The following is a 6,865-nucleotide window of genomic DNA, read 5'->3' on the forward strand; positions in this document are numbered from 1 at the left end:
CCTAAACAAGCCACCTAAGATAGTTTGAGATCTCTTCTCTCAATTTTCCATCGATAATATGTAGGGGGTCTCTTTTGTGTTCAACATTTTCAACAGTAAGGGACGAAACTTTTCACTATGCTTCTTCAAGTCGACCCTTGTCATAAGGCTTTCTCAAGTTTACAATTTTAACAATTAGATGAGTAACTTTTCCACGACTTTGTTATCATCAACGGTGGTAATAAGCTTACTGAGGCAAATACTAGAAGTACCAGGTTTAAAAAGTGGCAGACTTGAGTGGGAAGATTTGGTTTTTTCGCTTTGGGGTTTTCTTCAATATACTCCCACCAGTTATGTTAGTTGTGAAACAACAGATAAAAAGAATAAAGAGAAAAGCTAACATGTGCCCCAAAGGCACAAGTTAATGAGATATTTATAGAATTTTTTTTTGGAACGCGTGCATTCAATGTATCGAAATTTTAAATAAGACTTTATTGCATTTAATTATATTTAACTTTTTCCAATTATAGTATCCATGTGCCCTTAGGGCACATGTTAGCATGACCCAAAGAATAAGTAACACAAAGTTGATAAAGCAAGACAAAATAATCATAAGACATACCAAACATATAAACAAATTCCACTTTTGTAGTAAAAATCAAGGAAATTGTATCTATATATCTAACCACAAGTAAAACATAGTGCAAAGACATAAGCCCATAGTTTCACCTTTAGAAAAAACACATAAATTTTAAGCCCCTAACATGAGCCCATGAAGGAGGGAGTAAATTTGGGAATGAGGCATTAACAGACTCACAATCAAATAGTGCTTAAACATGATAAAAGGAATTTGAAATCGTATTTTCGAAAGGTAACACCATACATTGGGAATTGGAAACTAGGTTAGCGCCCATTATGTATTTCAATTCATAAGGTACAAAGGCACAATCGGGAGATATCCTGGTCTCAAGCTCCAACTGGTTGCGACACAGCCTAAAACAGAACCACTATAGAGTGGTTGGTTATTGTCATACCCCAATTTTTGACCCTAAGATCCCACATCTCAGGCTCTGTTTAAATCACATCAAAATCATTTATGAGGTTCTCTGGTGCCTATTTCTTTTCTATCTCACCTTCAGGGGAATCATCAGACACCTCTTTTCTCATATCTCTATTTATTTATAGTCTTTATATTTTCACTAACCATTAATCAAAATTCAAAAAAATAGTTTTTATTTTTGTTTCTTTATCAGATAGGGTATGAGGATCAAGAAGTTCAGGTGATTTTTCTCATCAGGGTTCAGAGGTTTGAATCAAGACTTTATTATTGTGGTGATGATTGTCAAGTGGTTAAGAATCAATTCAAGAGTGTTCAAGTTCAATCAAATGATATTGAGTTTTTGGACATTTATTTTGTTCAAGAATTTGATTCAAGACTAAGAGTGCAAGCATGATTGTTTGGAGTTCAAATTCATATGGAATTACTTGGAACTTAAAAATATGCATCATTGTTTAACACATAATTCCAAGTTCAAAATTCAAAGGCATTTACCATTCAAGGAATTCAAAATGCAAAATTAGCACTCATGATCCAAGATTTGTTTTTACATGAACTTAAAAGGTACATTCATTTAAGAGGAATTAAATTCCTAAAGTTTCAAGCCAACGATACATCAAAGATTACAAAATTCAAAGCAAAAGTCTTCATCTCATACAAAGATCTAATTCATGACAATCCAAGATTACATCATTATGGTTGCAAGAATTCAATTTCTACATTTTATTCTACAAGAATTCAAAGTTTTGTGTGATCAAGATTGAAGTCACTTCATAAGTCCACCATTTTCTTTCAAACTTCATGTTTGGGCTTCGAGTTCACCATAGTCTCTCCAAGGCTTTTCCCTCCATCTTCATGTCAATGGTGCTCATCATATGCAAAGAAGAGAATTAAGATGCAATCAAAAATCATACACAAGCATTCATGAAAAATAATGGTACAAAGTGAAGTTACCGTGGTAAATTTTCATTCACACCAACAAGTAATTCAAATTCAAAGTTAAATCCAGGCCCAAGAACATGTTCAAACAACATCTCAAGAACATTAAAACAAAGCTGAAAATGAGAAATAGAAAAGGATGTTCGGATTGGGCTCAAGGAGGAAAATTACAGTTCATCAAAATCATACCTGAGCCCATTTTGTTCATAATTTCTACATTATAAAAGCATTGACTCACACTGACACAGGGGACCTCTTTTTCAGAACTTTTCAGACTGACAAAATCAGAACAAATCATAAATTCACCTGAGCTCATAAATCACCGCCGGAAGTCGACCTCCCTCGCCGGAAAACACAGAGCCACCGTGCCGGAGCTCTCAACCGCCACTGTTACTTGATTTCTTTGCTTCAAAAGGTTGAGAAGTCTCTTCTGATACCGAATCCATCTTTACTTTCGTGTTACCTGCACTGTTGTGCTACATTTTGAACTTAGAGCTATCAAACTTCATTGATAGATCTACAAGTTTCAAGCAATTGTTTTCAAAAACTAACCTGATATTTGAACTGAGGAGAGAAAACCGAACGGGATGATGTAAAATTTTCGAGTTCTGAAAATTTTCACCTCCGGCCACCGTGCCGGAGGAGTTCCGTCCGCCATTCTCGGTGTCTCTCCGCCTCTAATCTTATTGTGTGGTTTTTACTAGACTTCTTTTACTTTTTTTTTTTTTTTTTAATATGCATGTGGTTTGTTTGTGTTTTATGAGAGAGAAGAGAAAGTGTGATATTAAAGATGAATGATGGAGTTTTATTGAAAATGAAAAAAAGAAGTTTATGGAAACATGGAGTTTTGTTTTTACTGATATCTCTCTCTCTTCAATATCATTTCTCCACTTTATTTTAGTCTTGGGTACATTAATGATAGTACAAAATACTGTACCGATGTTGACATTGAAAAGTGGAAGAAATTGATAAAAGAATTCTGTATATTTTCTCTCTTGACATCATCTTCATCTCATTTCTTTTTTTTTAATTTTTTTATTACATTTATTTTGGGATCTATGTGATGCATCGATGAATGACAAGTGGCACCGGAGACACTTGTCGTCACCTGAGAAGATGATCTAAATGGGATTCTCTACACACTTGTTTGTATTTTTACTATACACCTTAGTTCTGGATCTTAGATCCTACATAAAATTAGTCAATTGACTAAATCCGATGGCTGGAATTTATTCTGCTTTATTTTATGTTACTATTTTTATTTTGATTAGTTTTTAACTTCAAAAATTCATATTAATCTTGTTTTTAGTCCAAAATTATGAAAAAATTCACAAAAATATGTCTTATTATTTTACACCTTGCGTTTTTTTAATTATTAGTTTATTATGTTATTTTTGCTCTTTTTCTTCATCTATCTTTCCTTTTCTTTCTTTGACCCGAATCGATAAAAGATTAAAAATGAAAAGGAAGTTGTATGTGGTTGATTTAAATCCGAATTCATCCTTCCTCCATTATTAATCTTTATTTACTAACTTTGATAACATACTTGACAAGTTTCAAGATGGTTATCTTTAACAACTAACGACTAATTTTAATTTCCGCATTTTTATTATATTGTCCTTTATATTTACCGCTCTTATACTCATCATATCATCATATTTACTTTCTGCTATTTTTATTTTGTCCATTTGGACGTCATATTTATTCTCCGCTATTTTTCTTTTGTCCACTTGGACTATACTTTACTTTTATGCTAAAACATTAATAAACAAGATGAAACCTAAAAAACACTTAAGGACCAATGGACTGTGTATCATTATTTGACTGTTATCTTGCTTGTTATTTTGTCTGGTTGGATTGCTGTTGTGATGTGTGTAGGTATCTCCTCGAAAAGTCTTTGAAGGTTAATTCCAAAGCACTAAGATAAGGATTTCGCCCATTTGCAACCGTTACTCTGTCCGATTTCTGTCAGAAACTTATGTGATTCTTCGAAGATTTGCAAGTTCATTTTGGTCCCTAAGTGGTAATTTTGGTTTTGTGTGGGTAGTCCAAAGGATGGGAATTCTTCCTTGACTCAATGTGTCAAGTGTCGACTTCTTATTTTGGTCAGATCGTTTTTCCCTAAACTTTTATTTTCTCGCACTAGGATAGCCTCTTCATCTCCTCCCACTTCTTAAATTTTCAAAGTCTCCTCTCTTTTTCTAAAAAAACTTCTTATGTTTGAAATCCCTTTTAAAATCTTCTTTAAAAACTATATTTAGCCCTTGTTGGCATTTTCTTTCAAAAAAGTAAGCACAATTAATCATTGTCATTAGTTGCGATGCCCCACGATTTTAATATTGATTGACACGATGAAATCTTTTCCACGTGAGAGAGCTAGTGGCATACTTGTCGATTTTATCCAAGTTGGCGCCCTTCTCTCATTAGTGATGCAAAGAACTCGTTCGTTCTCATGTTTAAGATCAATGGCTGAGTATTCGCCCCGACGATGGTAAATGTGTTTATACCTTTTTCAAACGTTTTTTAAAAGCGGAACTACATTAGCTCTGACTTCTCCATTGCACCGAGGAGGTATGTAGGCACAAGACATAGTCTTGCCGAGCTTATTTTAAAAATCAAACAAACTATTTCTCTTGCACACGATATCTTTTATAAAACACAGATTTTCAAAAAGGTTCCTGTGGAGTACCACAGATATGAGGGGTGCTTAAAACCTTCCCCTTGTATAATCAACACCCGTTCCTAAGATCTCTTTTTGTTTTAAAAACAAACTTTGGGTTTTTTCGTTCTTTTCCCATTTCCTTTGGAAACAATAAAGCGCGGTGGCGACTTTCACTGAAATATTGAGTCGAGTCAATTTATGGCTTTGATCTCAGATTTTCCCCGCTACAGAAAAATGGCGACTTCACTGGGGATCCAGTTTTAAGTGTGTTAAACCTATTTTTGTTTATCTGTGTGTTTTGTATTTGTATATATTATTGTGTGCTTTGTTTGTTTATTTTCTTTTTTCTTTTTGGTGCTCGATGGTTCCTCTGTGATGAGATAAAGTTCTAACCCGGACTTTGGTGAGTAACTTGAGATAGGAGGTGGTATGACCAATAGTTGCATGTCAGGAGCGATCCTTAACATGAGCATCATATGGTGGAACCCCAATCAGTGGAGGCCTCATGGAAGGTAGTAGATGTTGTTACGAGCTATCGTAATAACGCTATTACTTTCAATAGTGAGTGTCCGTAGAAGCTGAATGGCCTAGAACCTTTTAACCCATCTAAGCCTTTTTAGGATGTAGCGCAGAAACAAGGTCAAGTACCAATTTGAGCTTGTTGTCATGCGATGCTACACTCAGACGAGGTCTTTTTAGGAATATTATTGGCGCCCATGAGCAATTGTGCGTGCCGGTAGTATCCGATAGAAGATTGAAAACTCTGGGAACCTTTGTAGAACCCGATCGGCAGGTACAAAATTCCCTAGTACATACCTTTGTGGGTGGTTCTTAACCTATGACTCCATGCTTGTGACGTCGGACTTTTGAACCTTGCTTGTGTGATTTTGTGTGACTTGATGTGCTCTTGATTATGGTTGATGTATAAACCATGCATTCATGCATCCATGAAAACTCTTTTTCTTTTGGTTTTCAAGGAACTTAGAGGTCTTTCCTTGTAAACATCATAAGTTTCATCAAACTCAATGGATCTTGGGTGTTGATGGGGTGAAAATTCTAATCCACCAAAATGGATGATTGATTTTGATGATAACTTAATCGAAGCTTTAGTCCAATGTTTGAGTGTTTACAAGTTAATATCTTAAGTTCCTTGAAACTTAAAAATTAAAACAAATCATTGGCATTGCATGCATCATTCTACATTTGGTCCTGCTTTCTAAAGAAGTTTTTCCAGAGCCTTATTTCCTTTCTTATGGTATCATCAGTACAACACTCGTGCTAAGAAGAAATGGAAAGCATCAAGCAAGAGATTCGTGAACTCCGTGAAGAGGTGATTACTCTAAAGGCTGGTATGGAGCATCTGACTGCTCTGGTTGAGGCTCTAGTTGCTTCCCAAGTCAATCCTCCGGTGATGGAAGAAAGGATGGCAAAGGTCCTTCTTGAAACTCTAAACTCATCCTTTCCTAAGGGGATAATAGTCTGTACACCTACTGACTCCCATGGAGAGGTGGATATGAAAGCGCTTCTAGAAAAGGATGTCCGAAAGGAATGTTTGCTTGAAGAAGGTAACTCAACTGGTAGTGTGAAAAAGTTTGGTAATGACTTTTCAAAGAAGAGAATCAAGGGAGGAAGCAATCATCATCAACATCACCATGTTTCCTATGTCATTCCTGTATCTAATTCAGTTCATGCAATTCCAGATTATCAGCAGAGTACTCGTCAACGAGCTCCTCCACCGAACGAGCAAAATCAATCTCAAAAGGGGAATTTTGATCCCATCCCCATGACTTACACAGAATTGTACCCTGCTTTGGTTCGTAAGAATTTGGTTCAGATAAGGTCACCGCCTCCTGTTCCCGAGAAACTCCCTTGGTGGTACAAAGCTGACGCCACTTGTGCTTTTCATCAGAATGCTCCTGGACATGGCTTAGAGGATTGCTGGCCTCTCAAGACTGAAGTTCAAAGATTAATCCATGCTGGTATTTTGACTTTCCGAGATGTTGGTTCTGATGTTCAAGCCAATCTTTTGCCAAAGCATGATTGAATTACTATTGATGGTAGCCTGAAGTTCGAAAGTTGTTTCTTTTAGCATATGTCCTGGTGGAGAGAGTTTTCTCAGTTTTTAGAATTCTTACTGATTTTCATTTGTAATATTTCTTGTTTTTCAATGCATTGTGGCATGTAGACACTTGTTTATTTTTGAATGTTAATGATAATACAATGATAAT

At 35.6% G+C, this 6,865-nt stretch overlaps 1 long non-coding RNA gene across 1 annotated transcript; it reads right to left on the bottom strand.

The window, feature by feature from the left end:
- Positions 1–1,556: 1,556 nt before the first annotated feature.
- LOC131609376 (uncharacterized) lies at positions 1,557–5,128 on the bottom strand. Its single transcript, XR_009286126.1, has 2 exons — positions 2,528–5,128; positions 1,557–2,443 (listed from the first exon to the last, which is right to left on the bottom strand). It is a non-coding gene; the product is annotated as an uncharacterized LOC131609376 (long non-coding RNA).
- Between the last annotated feature and the right edge of the window lie 1,737 nt (positions 5,129–6,865).

The sequence above is a fragment of the Vicia villosa genome, linkage group LG6 (assembly GCF_029867415.1).
Source record: "Vicia villosa cultivar HV-30 ecotype Madison, WI linkage group LG6, Vvil1.0, whole genome shotgun sequence".
NCBI classification, from domain to species: Eukaryota; Viridiplantae; Streptophyta; class Magnoliopsida; order Fabales; family Fabaceae; genus Vicia; species Vicia villosa.